General features: G+C 40.8%; 1 protein-coding gene and 1 pseudogene across 1 annotated transcript in view; both read right to left on the bottom strand.

The window, feature by feature from the left end:
- The window catches only part of LOC145991421 (transient-receptor-potential-like protein), an 885,379-nt gene that overhangs the window by 274,710 nt on the left and 587,030 nt on the right, over positions 1 to 23,639 (bottom strand). The gene's annotated exons all lie outside the window — the stretch shown is intronic.
- On the bottom strand, positions 18,050 to 18,484 carry LOC145991324 (elongin-C pseudogene; annotated as a pseudogene).

Raw genomic sequence — 23,639 nt, 5'->3', positions numbered from 1 at the left:
CTTTGAAGTGAATAAATGTGTAATGTGCTTTGTTTAGATTCTCCTTGGTGCTCGTTGAGGCGTGGTTCGTGTGGAGGACTAGTGTGGGGTGCAATACACCCTACGGCCCTCTCGTTTGTACACAACTCATTTTCGCCCTGGCACTTGTTGAGGGTCTCTGGGAGGACAAATTTGTTTGATTTCTTATTGTCTGGGCTCGAACCCTCAACCCTTGTTGAGACCGTTGTCTCGGGGTGATATATTTGTGCATTTTTATTTTGTCAGTGCCATTGTATGTTCTTTTTGACTGACAGGGCAGTTTGAATTGGTTTATTGTTTTGTATAGTTTTGCCCTTGTACACTTATGTACATTTTGCTTTTTGAAAATAATAACTTCGTATTCGGAAATAAAGAAATAGGTTCCTGAATCTATATTTCAAAAGTTGGTTCTGAGTTTGACTGCAAATCTTAATATTTTTCCGTGCTCTGAGAGGTGTCATTTATATACCATTATACAGTTTCATGCTGATCGTAGTGGAAATAATATTCTATTGAATTGAATTGAATTGAAAAGTCTTTTTATTTACTACAGAACGAGATTCAGCCTTGGGCTGTTCTACCACCTAACTCTAGTGAATAAAAGTTACAACGCATATATTTATAATACTGAAATCAAATATATAACATAACATGAATGAATTTGACATAAATGAAAAATAATATAATTATAAGAGAATACAATGACGGATACATTAACACACACACACACGCACACACATACACACGTGTACATACGTAATTTCCAAATCGATACTAAAATAGCAAGCACACAGGTTGAAATATTCGTTGTGTCAGATAAGTGTTTGCAAAATACATGGCTTTACTTTACTTGATTCCTGTTGCTTAGCCGTACGAGCTAATGCTCAATTGTTGTCTTTGCAATAAAAATAATACGACTTGTTCTTTGAAGCTTTTGGGTGTTGTAGCATAAGAAACATAATCGGGAAGAGCATTCCAAACCTTTGCAGACCAGAGGGAGAAGGAGCCTTCGAAACTGACAGCAGAGTGGCGGGCGGGGAATGTCGATTTTTCGCCGACCTCTAGTATCGTATGGATGTACCGAACTGCAAAGTTCGTGGGATCTTACCAAGAATGTTAACCAATTAATCAATGGGTGATGTAACCTATTCATCGTTCATCCTCGATGATAAGAACACGCGTCATTAACATGACGAGTTAACGCTTGGCAGTGCGAAAGGTACAAGTAAGATTTAGGAACTTAACAACTAGAAAAGACAATGGTCACTCATTGGGTTTTATAAACCTTTGAACCTGAATCATGGCTGGGTTAGGATAATTACCTGTCTATCTGACGAATGAAGACAATTTCGAAGAATAAAAATAAACTAAGTAATCTGTTGGCTTCGTTACAGGTTGACCAGCGCGTCGCCTCACTTTTGCTCCAATCCTTTCGCTAAGCTCTTCTCTCTCCTCAATCCCAATCCAAAGTCAGTCCCCTCTCAGCCTGTCTCACATCTTTATTACCCAGGCTATGGAGACCTTCCTCCATGCCGAATCGTGATTTTAACCGCCACTATGCAAACAGCTGACTCCATAGGCAGATGGAACTTCCTATTTCCTGAATACCTCGGGAGGTTTGCATAGCACAACACTGTGCATTATTTACATGCCTCAGAGGTTGAGACAATTGAGATAAACAAGTGAATGCCCTGGTCAACATGAAGCATTCAGAGAGGCTTTTAAAATAAAATATAATCTTTTGGATTGATACGATATGGAATTTCTAAATGCCAATTATAACACCATGAAGCCTTGTTTCCATCATTATGAAAAACTAAATATGCTGACCAAGGCAGAAATTTATTTTATTAAAAACATAAACTAAAACGTAACGTTTCAACCTTCTAGCAAGGTCTTCTTCAGACTCTGTATCAAGTACAAAAGTCTGTACAAGTTGTACTTGATACAGAGTCTGAAGAAGACCTTGCTAGAAGGTTGAAACGTTACGTGTAGTTTATGTTTTTAATAAAATAAATTACTGCCTTGGTCAGCATATTTAGTTTTTCTAAATGCCAGTTTCTCGTGGAGATAGCTAGGTGTTTGCAATTTTAATACCTTATATATTGTAGAACACTGATGCAGAAGGCGTCGCGTAGACATGTTAAAGTTTTTGTATGTATTGAGCAAGGGTAGAATATGCTGATTGAAACTGGCACGACCGTGTCATTTCTTTATGGCGTCTAATGCCGATTTGCATCGTAAGGACTTTAGTCTTCCTTCTTCCTGATGGATCAGTAAGCACAAACAGGTTGTCTACTTGTATGAACTTTCCGAGAAACTTTTATGTGACTTTTCATGTGCTTTATAACATATTATCTTGTATGAGAAAACTATACGTATTCCAGTACTTATTTGTATTGCATTAAAGGCCATCTAGTAGTAGCTTTTTCAGGTAATAGAAAATGCAATAAAAAAAAAGGGAATTGCTTGTAACTGCATCAAATGTTTCAAACTTAATAAGGAAAACTCTTAAAGAGAAACCTTCGGCAAAGAGGTTACCCAACGGCTCTCCTGATTGGTCTTTCAGTCTAATAAATTCCATATGGCCATAAATTGTTGAATCGCTACGTTAAAAAAGTACAGTAAAGACAATGTGGGAGGGGGGGGGGGGTAGCACAGTGTTTGGAGGTACAGAAAATTATCTTGTATCTGTTGCTGCTACAAAAACTCATCTGTTACACGATGCTTAAAGACGAACCAGGACCTTTCATAAAGAGTTTGCAGTTCTTGTCAAAGCTATTTCCAGAAACCCTTTAGCCAGTGAAGGCTTAAGGATAACTTACTGCCAGAGCCACTTAGGTCTTAACCGTAGCGCTCTAATGGCTGAACGTATTAAGTCGAAATTCATGAGCTACCAGAAAAAGAAGCTTTAGAAGCAGGCGAGTCCTTTCTCGCATTCTACATTGCCGTTTCCTATCATTTCAAAGTGGTAGGAAGCGTTTACAAGGCGACGGTACTTGTCATGGAGATCATTCGTATCGACGGTTAGATGCAAGCATACAATGATTGTTTCATCCAAACGCTTTGATAACCCCGATAGTAAAGAGGAAATATCTCGGTCTCTACCATATAGGTTGAAACACTGTGGAGCATGAAGAAGTTTGGATTTCAACACCCTCTACACCTTACCCATATATTTATTGAAAAGTAAACACGAACCATCTGAGTCGAACTCCTCGGCGGAGTGGTTAGCAAAGCACGCTATGACGCGGTTCCGGATTCGATTCCGGCCTGGGCGAGTGTCGCTTCATTAATTTCATCATTATTACGAAGGCTATTTATTTTTCAACCACAATCAATGGGTTTATTGACAAAAGTTACGTACACGTATAATCTACTTTTCAACGTAATCACCAAGACGATTCAGACATTTATCGAACTGATGCACCAGCTTTCCAATACCCTCTGCAAAACAAAAGGTGGCGCCTGTCTGCTGAGCCAGATCTGCACGTTGTCCCGAATCTCCTCATTGGTGTCCTCCCAACCACTTCTTCATCGCCGGGAAAAGGTAACTCGGCGCCAGGTCTGGGATGTAGGGACGGTGATTAAACACTTCCCAGTGGAATCGTTGAAGAAGGACTTGAGTTTGACGCAGCAACATGTGGTCGGGAATTGTCATGAAGCAAGATAATGTAGACAGCATGCCTCTCCGTTTGTTCTGGATGGCTCTGCGTAGTCTGCGCAATGTCTCACAGTATGCAGCCGCATTGATTGTGATCCCCGGCTCCATAAAGTCAACCAGTAACACACCTACATTGTCGATTGTAGCAGACATCTCTACGCGCCCGTCGCTTAGCTTCAACATAAGCGTTGGGTGGTGTTGGTGGTAGTGGCAAAGGGGAAGCCAATCACGCTGCCTGACGGCCCGATTCCTAGCGCTTCACAGGCCACCTGGCGGCGCCATAGGAGGTTGAATAAAAAATAGCCCTCGTAATTTAGAAAAAGGGCTTATTATTATTATTAACATAATTTACCGCAAAACACGAAATCTATGGTATGCCGTTGCGTCCGTGACAATTTTGACCTAACGAAAATGTTGCCTTCGATTCCTATTCATAATGTTCGAAATTTTGATTTGGGAGCCTCCAGCTCTGCTCACACCTATTATCTCGGGGTGATAGAGACTGCACAGGGAGATTGGTAGATTGTTAATGAATAGACCTTCGTCTCGTTCCACACATTTAATTGAAGGCAGGATAATTGAAGGGATTGTAACCGGTAAGGCAATTACCAGTCACTCACCTTGCTCAGCCGTAAACACCGTCCTGTCGACTCCAGGTCGATACAGTCCAGTTGAACACTTTAGGATTGACAGCCGACGGTAGCAATAACAGCTATGAGAGTCCTGAGACGTTGCGTCTCGCTCTTTTATACTCGGAGGTGCATGACCCCCGACTTGACGCAATGATCCTGCCAAGTTGGAGCGCACATATATTATGCTCAGCATACGTCACTCTTGCCCTACCGTCTACAATATCATCACTCATCGTCGCGATTATCCAAAACTGGCAGAAAATCGACGCTAAATAATAAAAATCAAAGCAAACCAACCATTTGAAATTATTTTTTCTCGTGTCATTGAGCTAAGAAGCACTCAATATTCAAGCACAATTTACTCCCTAATTCAGGGTACGAGTATAGTATATCAGAAGTACAAAGTTCATTAATAGTCGAATTAGGAACAGACAAACTATGTATGTAGAGTGTATGTCTTTTTTTTATTTCACACACTTTCTATTTTATGATTTGATAAATAAACATTTTGTTTCAATTTGTCAATTCCTTGAAAAATGCTATTTATACGCTGAGGTAGAAAACAAATTAAGAGTCTTCCTTGCCGTTATATACGCCAGTACTCTCTTAATGTAGTTTTGGATTTTTTTCATTTATGCGTCTGTTTTGGCATAATCTACGTAGTGACAAGTGATTGTGTTCACTTTTGGGAACAGTAAGACAGTCACATCACCATAAAAAATAAGGAGGAGAGATGGAGACGGGGGCACGCACATTTAATATATACTCTGTCTCGGTCATCTCTGGAGCAAAACCGCGCATAGCGCCAGAAAAGGGGAAGAAATCGAATGGGCTGAGCGAAGTAGTACACGCTGCTGCGAAGGCTGGTGATCGTCGTTTTCCCCTCCACGTACTCCCATTCCGTCTCGTGTCACTACTTGCGCAGAGACTTATTTTCGTTCGTTTGCTCCAGAGATAAGCGAGGCAGAGTATAGTCAGAAGTACCACACAAGAAGCTATATTTGCGCTAAAATCTGCATTTATTTATCTACCTACTCTTGTTTGTTGGGTGGATACGACAGGTCGACCGCCGTCACTGCTTTAAATTGCCATTTTAACGGCTTGCCTAATGACCACTCGTATATTTCTGCATTACGTGCCCTTTCATAGACACATTCTATCCCCGAATGTGCATATGAACTACTTTCATTGTAACAACGCGCAAGACACGCGCAAATACTGAAGATAAATCTTTATATTGGAGCTTTCCGATTGATCCAAGACTGTCGGAGAAAAGGGTCTACGAAGAGTGGAGAAAACAGGGCAACAAACAGTGTCGGTTGTTTGGTTAAGGAAAATCAATGCTTTTAGATTTCACGCCTCGTTTCAGTTTGTTGCTCTTGTCCGAAGGTTAACCCCGCGAAAAATTGCCTCAAAGAGGCAATCGACGAATCGCGCACACTCCAACGCAATGAAAGCAGGAAAAACCTTTATTTTTCTGGTGCCTAAACCGTGGGAAAAAGCACCATTCTTCTGGAGGCAAAAACGGCGAAACCCTCAATCCCACTGCACCGTGAGAGTTGAAAAGAGGGGGAAATATGCACTTTTAAATCACTTTGCACAAACGGAACACCCAGAGCGCAAGTCGTGAACTCCAGAAGTCTAATTGTTGTCCCTGATGCCTGTTGGGAACTTCCTGGAATGGGACCCAAACTTGTTTGAACTTTTCTGCTAAGTTCCAGGACAATACGTAAGGGAACAAACTTGACTGGAACCCAACATTTCTCGTCGATTTTAATTCTCCGAACTGACAAAGAAGTTTGCAGCGAACGAAATGGATATTCCTTTGTAACCACCTGCATAACACTCCGATGAATCAACGCGCGACCCAAAACTGTCAGTCCAAGTAAAATTCATTTTCTCCTACTTAACCTACACTCACACCTTTGCATTTGTATGTCTCCTCAAAAGTTTCTATGGAATGCTTCTTTGCAACATTGCGATGACTTAGGTGTACTGCATATAATAGCCGAGTGCCATACTATTAGATCTGTGACAGACTTGCCAATACAAAAGGGAATCAACATGGAACGATTTAATGAAACATTAAATGTGGTTTCATGTAAAATTCTTCACACACGCAAACGAGGAACTTAATCCACACTTAACTGAAGCCAAAAAAAAAAGTGATTTCTGACGTGGTTAATTTGAGGCCAATGTGACAGTTATTAGTCTATTCGCAGGAAATGAGTGTTGTGCATATCTTCTGTATTCTTATCTGAGCATCACTTACATTTGTATTTTTTTTTACATTACCTGGAACTTTCATTAGGAGTGGATCACTCAACACCCTCCTCTATCGAATTGCGTTCACATTATCATTATAGTTAACATCAGGATCATCATATCAATATCCATAATAGATGGTTAGATAAACAGGCAATAAATGAATTAATGTATCTTGCGCACTAAATATACTATAGCCTCTGTAAAGAAGTAAGAAAATTTGTATTTTTCCTGATGTAATTAGTTTGAAAATAAAGTGATAGGAAAATAGGACAAGAACCACCAGTATTTATATCTAATCATCATTCATTCTAACGGTCACAATCAAACAAAAAAGACAGAAAAGTAACGACCAAAATCTTACAGTAGCTATCACAACATTTAACCACTCGAGACCCTAAACAAATGATATTTTTATAATTCCGGGAACATCTTGAACATCCCCTTAAATTTCATGAATGTTAGTAAAGCTCATGCGTATTGTCTCCATGAAGATAAACGAGCCTCCATGACGTAAAGACCATTTCCTTCAGACGAGGCCATTTGGTGACGACAACACAACCACTCGATCGCGACAACAATAACCAACTTAACACATAACGATAAAAGTTTATACTAGCTTTGACAACGCGAATGGAACCTCTTCATCGGGTAATTTCGAACAGAACAACGTCTGCCCAGCGGAAAAGGAGTCTAATATTGGATGAGACAACGGCAGTGCCAGCTCCCGCTTGTCTTTTGGGAATTCCTGCGGGAAAAAGGGGAAGACTACCGAAGACTGTATTTCTTTGTCCTTTTCTCCGATTGGAGAAACTTTTCTACTACATCTTGTAGAGAAACCACAGAGGAGCACGGAGATCTTTGTTCGGCCGCGGAGCTAAAAAAAAGGGCAAAAAAGTGTTGGATTCTGTCTTTACTGCCTTCGTTCTCAGGTCGTATGGTGGTAAAAAATTTCAACAAACAGGGAAAAGCAGAAGATTTGTAACCAGAGTAGTTTCCAAGATTTCAAAAGCGTAAATTCTAATACTCGTAGATTGTTGGGTAATTGAATACTTTACTCATACAGGGTCCGGCAACTAAACCTGAACATAGAAAACAAAACTCTTTCATGCAACTTAGTCAATTTAATACAGGTTCTTCTACATCTCAAAGCACTTTAGGAAAATAGGAAGAGTGGCAGTTTCATGCAGTTTCTGGACAAGGACAGTTCATTTTTGAATGACTCCTCAAAGAGAAACTCTAACTCGTTCGATGTTCTCGGGAATTCGAACCTTATGATATCTACCAGGTGTTATTTTCAATGCTGATGCCGTCTCCTTGAAGTTCCTTACCCACAGTAAATTGTTGTCCCGACTGGGAACATGCAGATTATGTTGAATGCTAAAGTGCCGACGGAAGGCACGCTGCGTTGCCACCATGCATTCATTATAAAACATGTCTCAAGCACAAGAGCACGGTGTTGTGCCAACCACTGCTCCATGCTTTGAGATAACGAACAGCTGAATGTCGTTACCTCCAGCAACTTACGTCCAGTGTTGATTTCAAAACAGTTTAGTTGTCGGACCCTGTAGATGCATATCTGTTATTTCGCGTGTTTTCAACAGCTTTGAGTGTCTCTGATATCCAGAAATCTTGTGTTGTATAAATGTTTTATTTTTATTTTTTCTATTGTAACAGTGATTTTCGGAAAGTGTAAAGTGTCAATTTTAACATGTATATGACAAAGGGTTTGTTGTACATGTTACCCGCGAGACCGAAACATGCCCCCTCAATAAAGGCGATTTCTATTCTACTGTATTCTATTACTCGAATTGTTGCCTGTGACAGGCGGATCAAGTTATTTCATGGTGTATTGGACTATTATCAGGAAGGTCTATCAGAGCAGGAAGCTTTGTCACCGCAGTAGTTTTTGAGCCATGGGAACGTGGGTGGGGGGCAGTTGCCCCCAACTTTTGTCATGTTTTGCCACTGCACTATGCTCTCTTCACGCTAAGCTTTGTCTACCAAGAAGAAATAAAAGCAAACTGTGCTTGCTTCACCCCCTTCAGTTCTGACACCAAATCACAGTTGCTGTCTTGAGCTATTGATAGCTGACACAGGTGGACGAACAGACCGGGTGTAATTTCAAGGGGCGGGGATAGGGCGGATTTTCCTTCACCACCTCTGCCTTGAACCATCCCATCTGGTTATGAACGACATAACCCAACCAAAGATAATTATTTCCCACCCACTATATTACTCGTATTTATCATAATTATAGGACTTCCGTTATGTTCAGTTTATTTTAGAGTCCCACAGTATATGTAAAAGTAGCATTATATTAAGCATTTCTTAATAGAATGCTGCTTTTTAATCATGGCAGCACCTAGTATACGTTGCTGTACACTCTTATTTTTGTTTCGGAGTTGCCTATAAATACATCTCCAGAACATTGCTTCGACGTAGAAAAATTTACAACAAATTGGATCAAGCTTAAGACCCACAGTGCCCCTTAAAATGCAAGTCATCGAACCTGCAGGAGCAGTCTCATTCATCTCGGCTATTCAACTGACTTATAAAAGTCAAAATCTTAATTTTCCTACAGATTGATTTCAGAATTCAACTTAGAAATGTTTTGATTTGTATTCCATTCGATATCAAAATTAAATTTTTGGCAATTAATGTCAAAGTGCATGTAAGGTAAAATTAACGGAGACCTATTACGGTAATTAATAGATTTCTGCGAAGCTAATGGCAAACATCTGCAAGATTAATAAGATATTGAACTTACAAAGTCCACCCCGACTCTAATAAAATTACAATGCAGACCCAGCGGTTCCCAACCTGTACTCCGCGGAGTATTGCTGCCTTTCTACCTACATCTCTCTGTGAAGCGGGATTCTCCGCTTATACAGCTACCAAAACAAAATACAGAAGCCGCTTAAATGCAAAACCAGACATTCGTCTGCAATTATCATCAATTGAACCTGAAATAAGAAAACTGTGCAAAAAAAAAATGCAACCACAGGTGTCTCATTAAACATTTATACGCTATTTTATGGACCTTTGTTGCTCTCGCCAACAAAGTAAAATCTATTGTAACGCAATAATTGAAAATCTATTGTAACACACAATTGAAAACGCCATTAACTTGTAAGACATAGGGTACGGTAGGCCTAAGGGGCTCCGCCATAGAAAATGATTCTAAAAAGAGCTCCGCAAGTCAAACAGGTTGGGAACCACTGCTGTATACTCTATCACATCTTGAAGTCAGCACTCGTGTACACTTGCGTGCAAAGAAATAGACCCACCTCACACTTTTGACATAAAATTTTCCAGAAAAAAAATAAGACCATAAAATAAGTATGAAGTATGTTGTTTAAAAGATCATTTAATAACGCTTAAAGTGAACCTAAATTTATTAACATTTTATTCTGATAAGTAAGAACAAGTAAATATTTTATGTCAAAAGTGTGAGGTGGTCCATTTCCTTGTATGCAAGTGGTTACTATTTCACAGGAAAATTTCCGATTTATTTTATTGCAATATTTAAAAAAATATAATAGCATTTTTTTTCATAGAACCAAGGCTTTCAAATATAAAAACAAGTAAGAGAGGGAATATCCACTACATAATATGTAAACATTAAGTAACACTTATTGGTACAGCTACATAAAATTTAATAAATATTATCCCCCAGAAATTACATCCATTGGCATAGCCTAATTAATGTTGCCATCTAGTGTAGACCAAAGTACCTAAAGATCATAATGCGAGATGGAGTGGGATCATGATATAAATTCACCAAGGTATGAACCACACCAAAAGCATAGCAGTTCACTTCCATAGATCACGAAGATATAAGGAGCAACCGGAACTGAAATACCTGGGCCAACATATCCTGTTCGGGGACTCAGCCAAATATCTAGGCCTAACGCTAGATCACAACTTAAACTTCAGACAACATGTAGAAGACATCAAACATAGAGGAAGCCAAAGATTAGCCGGCCTATACGCCAGAAACTTTGGACTGTCCCTGGAAGAGAGACTACACATGTATACAAGACGATGATTTGGCCAATGATCTTGTATGCCATACCTGTATGGAACAACAACGCTCCAACCATCTCAAGAAGCTCCAAATAATCCAAAATAAAGCTTCAAGACTTATCAGCGGACACTCAAGAAGCGACTTACAGATCAATGAGGATCTTGCACTCAAACCACTAATACGTATATATCATTGCCAGCGAAGTCCAAAAATTCTGGGAAATGCTACATATATATATATATGGAAATATATGTATATGGAAATCCTACTGTTGCAGAGATAGGCAGACATCTGCTAGGAAAGTCATCAACCAGGACACCCCGTCCATGGTAAGCACAAGCAGCATTCACAAACTTACTACAAGTCGGCCCTTCCCAGGATCACAATGGTAGGACAATGGGACCCATCAATACTACAACACAACTGATGTTAAACTCCAAACGACAGAGGCAGGAGTGAAGAAACCCACTATAGCAATAACACGCCAATAGTTAACTCCCCTCACTACAGAGAGAAGCCTGGCTTGATGCGATACTTCTACCAACAAACAGCCATGAAAATGAAACCCTGGCTTGCAAGCAGTGGCGCTAGTGTCGCAGTCACGAGGAAACGAGCGGCTTAGGATAGCATTAGCACCTTGGGAAATACATGCTAACAGCACCAAACCTATCCACGTATACACACAATAGCTTAAACAAAGAAATTATAACTTGCCAAATCTATTTACATACTTATTTATGCTATTAAATGCCTACGTGGATAGGTTTAGTGCTGTTAGCATGTATTTCCCAAGGTGCTAATGCTTTCCTTAACCGCTCGTCATGGGGAAGAGTGTAGTTCGCATATTTTTCAAAGTTTCAGAAGTCTTGGCGCCACTATATGGCAGCTTAGAGCAACTCGTTTGCGCTTGTGGAGTCCAGCGAGCGTTCGGTGCGGTGAGAGTTTACCGCCTGCACACCGCACCCCCTAATCCAGCAGAGGAGTGGTGGAGCTCCTTACGTTGGAACGTAAAAAGTACTGTGTAAGTACTTCTTATCACGGAACTATCTGCTGTTTCTTCTCCCATGATTACAATGCCACGCTGCACTGTTACTCACAAATCAGATGACCAGAGATCTCCCATGAACGAACGCGACCGACGAACCCTCCTGTCTAGCTCACTCCCTCCTTACCGCCCCTCTTATAACGCTACAGTACCGCTGCTCGCTCTGTAGTCTACACGTGTAGTTGAAGTCAGGGTTGTTAAAAGGTCCAGGAACCCATAAATTCTAATGGGTTCTATTGGGCTCCGCTGCAGGACCGGAACCTTTTTTCTCGCACAATTTAAATTCGGTCCAAGTTGCGTAGTTGCATTGAAAAAGGGTTCCTGAACCGTATTTTAATTGTACCTGAAAAAAGATTCCTGGACAGTATTTAAATTCATTATGGAAAAAAGGTTCCTGGACCGTATTTAAATTCATCCGGAAAAAAGGTTCCTGGACCGAATTGAAATACTAGATAAAAAGGTTCTTTACGGTCCAGAACCCATTTACGCTTGCTGTTTTTCACTCCTGGACCGGAATTGAATTGATTTAAAATTCCTGGAGTTTTAACAATCCTTGACATAACTCGACACGAAGCTGACCGGACGAGTTACTTGTTTTCGAGGCAGCACCTGTTTTTCTGATAAGCGCTGTTGTCACTTTTACCTGCGGTATTTAGTGGAACTGCGACGACGTTACACTCATAAGGTCTCCACATTGCATGTAAAAAAATAGCACGACACAACCTAGCAAAGATAACCGGAACCTCATGTTATGAAATCTCTAAAGAAACTGAATTGGCAACATCTCATTTACTCCACGTGGACTTGGCAGGAGCTGTCAGTTCCTAAAACGGACGTTATTGGTCGGAAAGGTTTCAAGGGAGGATATACTGGGCTCCACGTGAACTTGACACGTGGTTGTCGGAGGAAAACTGATCTTTCGGAACTTTCTCTGAAGTAAAGTGGCGTTCGAATCAGGACTTCAACTTTACATACGAGAGGCCTTTTTCACAATACGGCGGGTTGAGCCAGCCTGAGTTAAGGCACAATCGGCAATATACTTCCAAGTAACAATTTTCGAATCAGAGAACTGCAGTCGCTACTGCAGATATTGACAAGTTTCCAGGTTGCCAACATCCACGAGACTTCGTTCCTATATCATCTTTTCGCTCCCTCCCATACATTTCGCCCTGAAGAAGGAAACTCAGTGGAAAGATCCGGACGGACATAACCAGACATCTCTATTCCTTTGGGAAAAATCTCCTGACGTATGCCCATTCTTAGTAAGGTTTTCAGACGTTAAGGAGGGCTCAATTGGAAAAGACACGGAAAGGGGGGCTGCTTTCCGCTTTGGCTGTTCGCCCTGGGCTTCTTGGGTTTCAGCCAGCCTCGCTGCTCCTAGGATTGGACAGAACGGTTAAGGGAAATGGTCGAGAGGAAGTAGCCTCTGTCGAAGAAGGAGACTGCTCATTTTGGTAATATGAGTCTCGCACACTTAAAACTGAAGGTCCCATCATTGTTAAGATCTGGACGACCTCTGATTAGCACAGATTGGAGCTGAGTGTCTTGGGTTTGATACAGTGATGACAAAGAGGTCTACTATGGTCTCGTGGACAAGCGAATCTGTTTCGCTCTCTGTCTCGTCTCAAGTTGTAAAGTCTCTGTCTCGTCGCGAATAGATTGAAAATAAAGATTTTGAACATTAAATAACTTGATAAGATTTGGGATAACATACAAAGACCGTGCCCGAAAGGTGCAAGACCGTACTTGGATCGAACATCCTCAGAGAATGGTCTCCCAGTTCGGTCTTGAAGTCGTGGGCTGGAAGTGAAAGTCTTTCGAATTGCACTTCGACTGCAGCGCCAAATACGATCAGTAGATGAAACTGAGTACTCGTTGTTTTCCCCGCGTTTTGGACACTTGTTTTTCATCATAGAAATCACATAGCATTTTAAAATGTTCTCATACATGCATTTCCACACATTAGAAGAACTTCAACCAACAACTTGCTGGTTTTCTACATCCGTGATTAGAGACAAATGAACAACGAGTCCACGAATCAAGCACTCTCAAGCCTGCAACGATGCATGCTCCGCGCTGTGGTCTCGGTTGCTCATTTGATTGGCGTTTTCGAACTGCACTAGGTGACGTCACATCCGTCAATACCACACCTTTCGAACACAGCCATAGGCACCCATTAATTAAAGTCTGATTGAGCATCAAACCCTCTTCATACTGTTGGAAATGTATCCACCCGAGATCACCGAACTCGGGAATCCAATCTTGGCAGCACGTTGCCAGGCGTCCCAGATTTCAAAGACTGCCCCTTATTTGAGTAGTATGTCGCGCATCTCGTGGCATCAACTGTCCCGTATTTGAAAATTCAATTTTTCTCAGCTCTAGCCATGCTTCTAGATCCCCGATGGCGTAGTGGTAACGTAAACGTCTTGCAATCAAGGGGTCACCGGTTAGATATCCAGCGGAAGCACATAGTGGTTCGGCTCCCACATTGTAGGTCCAGTGCATAAATTTGACTAAAAATAAACTCAAATAAACAAAGAAGGCTTCTAGAACATCAACTTTTCTTACACCGGTAGCAGTGCATTCTAGGACATACTACTTTCAGTTCCACTTTCCCACCTGTGTGTAACGGCTAACTCGTCTGCACTCTTCCTACTTTCTTCCCAACGAGTGTGATCCGTGGGTGCTGTTGCAAGTTCTGTTCAACGTGTTTCAAGATGAGTGATTAACATAAAGTAGAGTCTTTAGTCTTTCAACACAAAAACGAAACAACTGTGTATACACAAATGTATTTCACAAATCATGGTTGCAGACTGGAAGAAGATATTCACCTATAGTTGCAGGGTAAGAAAGAATTTTCAATAGAGCATAGGGGTTGCGCATGCTCGAGGAATATACTAGTACAGGAATAACAAAGTCTTTTCTTTATCCAGTACAGCATCCTAAGGTAACTTATTCTTCAAATCACTAAAAATGGATCCAAATAACAAAAATTATTGAATATTAAATAAAAAAGAGCTAATTATTATCTCACAAGAAAGAATTGTTCTGAAAATGAAAAATTAGTAGAAATGTTTTGTAATTTTGTCCTTTGTTTTCCACTCTAATTGCGATTTTGTCCCGTATTTTCATCTTGACAAGCTGGCAACCCTGAATGGCAGTCAAACACACTACCGGCTGGAAAGCCGTGGTATATAAATACGAAAATATAAAATAAAATATGAAAAGTGAGTAGAAATATGTACAGGGTATGCACTGTTTTGAGCAATTTTGTCCCTTATTTTCAACTCATATTGCGATTTTTGTCCCGTATTTTTACCTTGACAAGTTGGCAACCCTGCGTGGTAGTCAGTCACACTATCGTCTAGACAGCAAGTCTGCAATGTATATACATAGCCTACATTTATTCACAAGAAAGAGCTATTGTTAAGGTGAAAAGTGAGTAGTGTTTACAGGCTATGTACTTTTTTTCCCGCAATTATGTTTCTTATATTTAACTCCAATTGCGATTTTGTCCCGTATTTTCATGTTGACAAGCTTGCAATTCTGCATAGCAGTCAGACACACTATCGCCTTTACAGCCGTGGTACATACATACGTATTATCAGTTTCTCACAAGAAAGAACTATGCTGAATATGAAAAGTGAGTAGACATGTAGCTATGTACTTTTCTTGGGCAATTTTGTCCCTTATTTTCAACTCTAATTGTAATTTTGTCCCGTATTTCAATCTTGACGCCATCGACTGGACAGCCGTGGTACATACATAGAAAATAAATTCTAAACATAGAAAGGAAGACGAAAATCTAGGACAGAAAACAGCGGGAGTAAAGAATAACCAATTTTCCCATATAACGTGGGAGCACTCATGCAAACTGCCATAGATTGCCAGGGCATTAGAATTGCAGCCATTCATTCTGATGACAAATGACAGGTAAGTAACAGTGGAGTCCCATCCATCACAGCCGCGGTCGTCCCATTAAAGCTGACTGAGAAAGGAGCCTCGGGGGCCTCTCCCTCCCGTTGCAAAATTCATGTGTCAGTCGGCAACAGATTGCAGATAGGTGCGACACCCGAGAAACTCAGCTTCCAGCCGGTCGCAAATCAATGCTTACAAAATGGGCTTTGTCTGGTTCCGCTGGAGGTTCCATTAGCGTCCTGGAGAGGGTGCTCGTGCCTCCTCTCGACCCGGAGGGGAAGGGAAAAGGACGTCGAGGACTCTTGAGAAGGAACGGCACGATCTGGGATGACTGTAATCTCAAGATGTCGCCCGCTCACTAGATTGAAAATGAATCAGGGGTACGTGATGTTGTTTCCAAGTCTAGTTTTGTTTATCTCTTTTGACCATGTATTTCTCTGGGAAACAACTGGTGCAGTTTCCCTTGTCTTCTGCCATAGAAGCACATTGCCAAGTTCTCTCCAAAGATCTGCAATGCACCCTCTAACTTTTTAAACCTTTATCTGCTGCCAAACAGCATAGAATGTAATCCAGAGCTCCATGCTTAGATTCCTGATAGAGGAACATTTTCAGATCTCACCTTAACTATAGGTCAGATATAGCTTGGAATGTACTTAGGCCTAACTCATTAAAAACCTTAAATTAATTCTTCTGGCCAATGTTTTATAAATAACATCAAGAAGGATAAACAAGTGAAAGGTTACAAAATGCATATTTTAGTAATTTTCAGCGACAATAGATGGCGACTTTCATTGATTGATTTGGTGTTTCTAAGTCCACTTTGTGCACAGTAAAGCTAATCCGGACTGAACCTACAGTTTAAAGTGGGATCCGAACCACTATGTGCCCCCACCGGGTATCGAAAATTATAAAATATACAATATATTACTGTATATCAACTGTCCATTTAAAATTCGATTGCAAATTGAAGATTTGGGTTTACTACTGTGAGCATGAACAATGATTTGCGTGGCTAAGGAGGGACGGTCAAAAATTAAGAGACATTAAGAAGATAATAGTTTCCTACATAAAATTCACATCTAAATGCTATTACGTGTTCTATTAATATATTTATATAATTTGAGGTAGCTGACGAAAGGCGATGAGAAATTGAGTGATTGCTGTGTTCTGGGAATTACTGGATTCAGTGTCCTTAGAGATGAGGCTCTTTGTTGTTCGTTGTTTGCGTCTGTTTTCGATATTATTCCAGTGAAGTAAAATCGACTCCCAAAGTAATTGTTTATGTTTGCTGGTAGAACAAAAACTTTGGTGGAGGGGGGGAATTTCAGAACAAGATCGTTGGTGGGGGGAATACCCCCTGTCCCCCCCGGTATTTCGCACCCTGGTAGGCAACATTGCTTTTCTCCGCCAACTCGCTTTCTCCCCATCTCTTCCGTTATGTGAGACCTTGCTCCACAGATACAGAGTATAACGACGTTACCACTACGCCATTGGGGAAACCCTGTTAGGGGTGTGCGTTTCAATACATCAGGAGCGTATATTCCAGGCTAGCTATGCTATCTGCGAAGTCTGAAGCCTAGACAGTAAAATACTGAAGAAAAATCGATTAGAAACTGTGAATTAACCTGATTTGAAAAAGAAGATAATGACGATTTTGAAGTTGGCAACCTGAATTCTTAGGAGTTCGCAATCTGAATTCTTAGGAGTTGGCAACCTGAATTCTTAGGAGTTGGCAACCTGAATTTTTTAGAAGTTGGCAACCTGATTACCTAGGTTGCCTAGTCTTCTCCCTTCCTCTATAGCCTAGGACCAGGTGTCAAAGTGAGTTAGTCCATAAAACCTGTTTATGCAAAAATGTATAGCGACTTTAAAATCAGCTGAAGTCAACTGAATATGCCGACTTCCGTGGCGAAGCGCGCTATTATGCCAGGAGTGGTGGGTTCGAATCCCGATCTGTGCATGAATGTTCTTTGTGAGTGACCCTTCATCAATTGCATCATATCACTCATTCTCGTCATCGCGTGCAACAATGGCATCATTGTTGCAATAGTTGCAGCGGTGTAGTGGCGTGTTACCGGTAAAGTGAATGTATCGCTTGAATGTGAAGCCACATGGAGGATTGAACGACAGTGTTGCAATATGTAGATATTCAACACCGGAACAAGAACAATCTCTAGGGAAGAATGTTTAACATAGCCTGTGGAAAAGGATATATGCCGTTAAAGGGTTGGAGGGTAAGCGACAGCAAACAAAAATAAAAAAGAAGTACGATGTGTAACAAAAGTTATTTAATATTTTGTACATATTTTACAATTAAACTACTTTATTGACAGATCAGATGTAGCGAAAGATACCACAGCCTGAAAATTTCCACACAATCATTTGACTTCCCTTCCTAACAACGACAGAACAGTCTGTAGAATTCTGCAACATTGGAATTTCGTTATCTATTTCCTGCTGGAGAAGCTAGGAACACCTCAAAGGTCCAAGAAGGCGGAGGCGAGCAACATCTCCGGGCCCATCCTGAGAGGGATGGGGAAGGCTGGGATTTTGACGGGGTTAGGAGAATACTTTGCATGGAAGGAGAAATATTCACAGACTTTCTGCAGGACGTGGGACGGGATCTCCCGGAAGACAACCTGGTTCGTTTCGTTCTCGACGTAGTTCCCGGGTCCGCTCAGCATCGCCTTGATGGTCCCAGAAGCTAGTGCGAACTCCCGCTTCACGATGAACTCGTGTCCGTCCGAGGAGACCAGTTTGACGTACTCGGAGTCTTTCCCCTCGCATCCTCCGTAGGTCTTCTCTGGTGCCATTTCGGCATCTTCGCTGTCTCCGGACATTTGTTTGCGTCTCTCAGGACCGTTTTGATGATCTATGATGCTGTCTACTCAGGTTCGATTCGAGATGCTGTTCCTAGGCAACATCCATGGTTCTCCAAGAATCCTCCAATCGAGCAACAATGGACTCATTGCTGTGGTGGTAACGTCATCTCCTTGTAATAATGGGGCACCGGTGGAGGCACATAGTGGTTCAGATGATCCCACATTAAACTGTAGGTGCAGTCCCGATTAGCCTTCCTGTGCACAAAGTGGAATTAAAACCAAACTCAAATTCAGATGTCAAATTTCAAAACAGCTTCAACAATTTGGTTATGTCTCGGTTGAGCGATCTTAGCGATCTTCCTTTGTGTTTAAGCAGCTCTGGGGCTCATCCAGCTACCCAATAATCAGCAATGACAGAATAAGTATCCTTAGCGCGGTACTAATAACCGCCACTGAACTAGAGATCGTCTGTGTTGAATCTATACTTCCACACACATACACACACACACACACTTCCTCTTTCTCTCTATCCTCTCTCACTATCCCTCACATTCCCTATCCTTTCTCTCTCTTTTCTCTTTCTCTATCACACTATCTCTTTATCCTACCCTGCCTCTCACCTTTTCTCTCTGTGTTTATTTCTCCCTCTCTTCCTCATTCTCCCTTCCATCACTCATTCTTGTATTCTCTTTTAATATTTTTCTCTTACATTCTCTCTCTTTCACTTTCTCTCTCACCTATTCTCTATCCTTCTCCATACAATTATCTCTTCCTCCCTTAATTTATTTCTTCCCTTCCCTCTTTGTTTCTTTCTCTCTCACTCACGTTTTCTCTTTATACATATTTCTTTATTTCTCTCTCTCTCTCTCTCTCTCTCACATACACACACCTTATGTGCGTTATACATGCTTTACACGAAATCATTCCCCTTGTAATTTTCTTAACATTTCTGCTACGATCGAATTCTATAGCATTTTGATACCATAACACAAGGATACCCAATCATTTTCGTTTCACGGAGCCCTTAGTGTTTCAAAATTTATCCGCGGCGTCCAAGTCAGAATGTAGGCCTATCTAACACTTGCAACGCTCAGTTACGGTAGTATGGTTAGGTTGCTTGAATTAAGTTAAAAAATAAACACATTTAAAATTCAGATACATTTTATATGTAAAGAATACTAAATAATCACATATTTGGAACAATCATATCTTTTCCATGAAAATAGTGGAACATTTCTCGACGCCCCTGTAAATCAGCCACGGCGCAAACTTTGGGAACCACTGCCATAACATATTCCATGGTACATTTCACAGATACAACCGATCCTAATTTTCTTAGCATTTCGGAAGCATAACCAATCAAAAGTGAGTTCTAAGTCATAATGGTTGCCAGGTGCGATATTAGCAATGCTTCACTTCCCAGTTTGAAAAGCCAATTACTATTCAACGGAGAGGAGAAATGTTGCTTACTAAACGGTTTTAGGGAGAAATCAATGGCGCTGCTTAAATATATACGTTACAGTGCATACAGTACACGTATAGCAGAAAACATTAGATATTTCAATTACCAACATCGGGTATAGTCCACGCGTTTACATCGTTAACGTCCAAGAACTAAAGACGGCCGCCGCCACAAACGTGGGTGCGGATAAATAGCGGGCGAGTTGTTTTCGTCCAATCACACTCAACCTTCAGCCAATGGGTGCAGCTGTCATTCTGCTCGTCTACTCCACGTTAAGTCTCTGTCACATGACTGTGGTTGCGCTGTTGCCGTACTTTGCAATTTCAATGTGGAGACCGTGGGAAGGTTCTTGTGCGCGGAGGGACAAGGTGGCGTAGATTTGATGTGGAAAGTAGATGTGTAGCAACACTTTGCGTTGAATGTGATTGTTGGAGCTGGTGGGCGCGCTCCGTGGACTTCAAAGCCAGCCGGTCGTTAACGTAGCTAGCGGGTCGACTATACTAGCTCGTGGATAACAAAATAGCTCAATATAAGTAGGCGAGGTTGATGGGTGTTTAATGTTACAAACAATTGTAGATTTCAGTTTGTTTACACAATACCTCACTTATCAAATAACCATTTCCCTTTTATATTAAATCTCTTCCTCTTTAAATTTATTAGCTATTAAATCAAAACCGAGTAACTCGGAATGCCTTTCGTCCTGTATATATTATCTGATGTTCTCTCCACGCTTCGCATCGCAAATGTTAACCCGAATGTTACAGTTAATGTTTCCGTGTAAAGTGGGCCTTAGTCGTGACCGTGGATCACCAGCGCGCATGCGCCAAATGAACGAGTCCAGTGGCAAAATAGGGGTGACGGCTGCGAGTAGAATGGAGACGGGATAGCAGATTCTTCGCTATTGTCTTTGCTCCACTTCGAAAGGTTCTTTTACGAGTTGTAACAGCCGTTACGAACCGCAAACACAAAAGAAGCGAGATATGATAAACAACCGAGAGCAGGCAAGCAAAATACTGATCTGAAACCCACGGCATAATTTCGCGCATGTGTCTACCTACCTCCCCTTTCAACCGTGAACTCGTCCATTCGCTCTTGGGGCGACTTCGCGGTCAAGTAGTGTGTGTGTTTTCATGGCACGATGCAACGCGCAGGGGACAATTTTACTTTTTCTTCATTCACATACTTACCTCAATACATTAATCGCAACGATGAGAATGAATTAGATTATAATTAATTGTTTCATTTTACTTCGCTTTTCTACCACTTCTGGCTAACCGCGAATATGAGTATGGGTGGTGGTGAGATGAGGTTGATGAAAGGGCAATCACAAACATATAGGGACGACGCAACACGAACCCCATAGAGAGTTATGCTGGCTGAGAGTCGAGACGCCAGAGACTCGCTAGTCTGCAAAATGGGAGGGAGACATTTTGGTGTCTTCTGAGAGTGACCCAGAATTAGATAAGATGAACTCAATTACAACACAGCCCTGCATTTTGGGGAAAAAATTGGGATAATTTCAAATCAATAGGTAATTCTGAAAGTATTTTGAATGCTGATGATGGAAATGGCATCCATTTTGTCCCCTCACGTCAAGATTTTTCACAATTTGCCAAACAAAATTCTCATATTCGCCATTACATCTGTAACAGATCACAACAAAATATATTTATGCAAAGGATTCGGTTGCTTACAAACCAATAGGTGATGGTGGAAGTATTTTGAATGCTGATCACGCACATGGCATCCATTTTCCCCCCATCACGACAGGATTTGCCCCTAGATCAGGATTTTTCTCCACGTCATTAAGTTCAAACCACATTATAATATTGAGTTTTGGAATTTTTATAAATTAAATTTTCATGAGGATTTAGAAAATTGAACTCACGTAATCAAAGTTTACAACTTTCATGCCAAATGTGTCTTGTGAAGATAGAAGGTGAATTACATGCTTCCTATTTTACGTGCACTTATATTCGAAATTGAAAGATTTGTATTGTAGAAAAACCAATATTTTACTATCTTCTAAACAGAGCCATTTTATTGAGGAAATGATGGAACTACAGATTTTATTGTGAAATTAATTGCGATTTTCTGAAAAACTAGACGTGATGTGTAATAATGGATTTCATTTTTGGAATCAGCATTGCTGAAATTATTCAGAGACAACAGTCATCTGCGAGTCATCCAAACCCATCCTGACTGGTGTAATTAGTGCCTGCCTTATCCAGGATTTGAACCCCTTCGTAACACGTTGCACAGTCACGGACGCTTCTGCATGTCAACAACTTGATGGCTTTGTTACGACCAAAAAATATCCGTGTCTGTACTACTGACTACTCTGACACAGCAGTCTTAATAGACTCCTATCCTCTTTGTAATCAAGGGGTCCCGGGTTCGATTCCCGGTGTAGGCACATAGTGGTTCGGATGCCACTTTAAACTGTAGGTTTAGTCCCGATTAGCCTTACTGTGAATAAAGTGGACTTAAAAACACCAATTCAATCAATCAATCGACTCCTAGCTGAGCTTTCGTAAAAGAAATGGTGTATAAATGCCATGGTTTCATTCTCGAATTTGTATTTCGCTAACTTTAACCCGCTCACCAACTTCTATATGTTAATAGCAACGCTGAAGATTAATGTAAGTGTTGAAACGATGAAAGAATAAATAAAATGACATTCGCCATACAGACATTATCCACTTCTTCTGCTTGGAAAGCAGCTAATATTTATTGAAATTTGACTCTAGTACTGGCAAATATTTATATTGGCCTAGGTTTCATTAGGAAAGCATATGGAATAAATCTAGTACGGGTAGAATCAGGAAAATTTACCACTTTGTGTGTTCTTTTGAAACTGCTACATTCCTATTTTACCCCATTTAATTTGCGACGAAAATTAACCTTTTAGGATATGTTTTATTGAAATATGAAAACTTTACTTAAATACATTAAAATAGTTTTGAATGATAACCAATGTAAGTATATTTTCCAATCAGTGAACAGATAAATTCTTGAAAATACTAGTATCAGTCTAATATATTTTACTGAAACTGTTGATATAATAAACCAGATTAACTGGTATTGAGGCTTGTAACACAAACTATATCTTACGTGTGAATAGAAAATGTTCTAAACATTGCTCCATCTATATGTAACTTTGCTAAACTGGCGAGGATTGTATTTTATAAATTATGTAAAGGATACTGGAGAATCGGACAACACTCCCCGAAGTTAATGGTCGTGGAACATTTTCAGTTTTCTTGTAAAGGTTTCAGAGAGTGAGTTTCACGTAGCGGTTGCACACTCAGCATTAGGATATCGATTACTCGAACTGAGAGTTTCCTCAATTCGAGACTCGAGTAATAGTTCGTGCATTTGCGAGGTGACCAACGACGGTTGGAAACTTTCAGATTCGGGATAGAATGGTGAGAGAGAGAGAGAGAGAGAGAGAGAGTTTTGTGAGTGTTTCTCGCCCTGGAACCGAGTGATAATTCCTTCTGTTCCTAATGGAAGCTTGGTTCAGGATTCGGTTAATTCGCATTTCAAAGTGCCCGTTGGGTTAAAGTAAAAATAACGCTTCAAGGCGAATGACGTCAGGATCAGTGCACGAATGAAAACTTTCCTGTGGAGGTGGTGTCATCTATTGTTGATTTTATTTCACGTCGCTTTTATTCAGGTTTTGATCCAATTGCGACTACAGGCCCGTAGCAAGGGGTAGGCTAGGGGTACTGAAGCCTAGGGCGCCATGCATAGAGGGCGCATTTTTTTAAGAAAACATTG

Source organism: Lepisma saccharinum, chromosome 8, assembly GCF_977018435.1.
Source record: "Lepisma saccharinum chromosome 8, izLepSacc3.1, whole genome shotgun sequence".
NCBI classification, from domain to species: Eukaryota; Metazoa; Arthropoda; class Insecta; order Zygentoma; family Lepismatidae; genus Lepisma; species Lepisma saccharinum.
The sequence above is the reverse complement of the archived record's forward strand: the minus strand, read 5'-3'. Positions and strand labels throughout refer to the sequence as shown.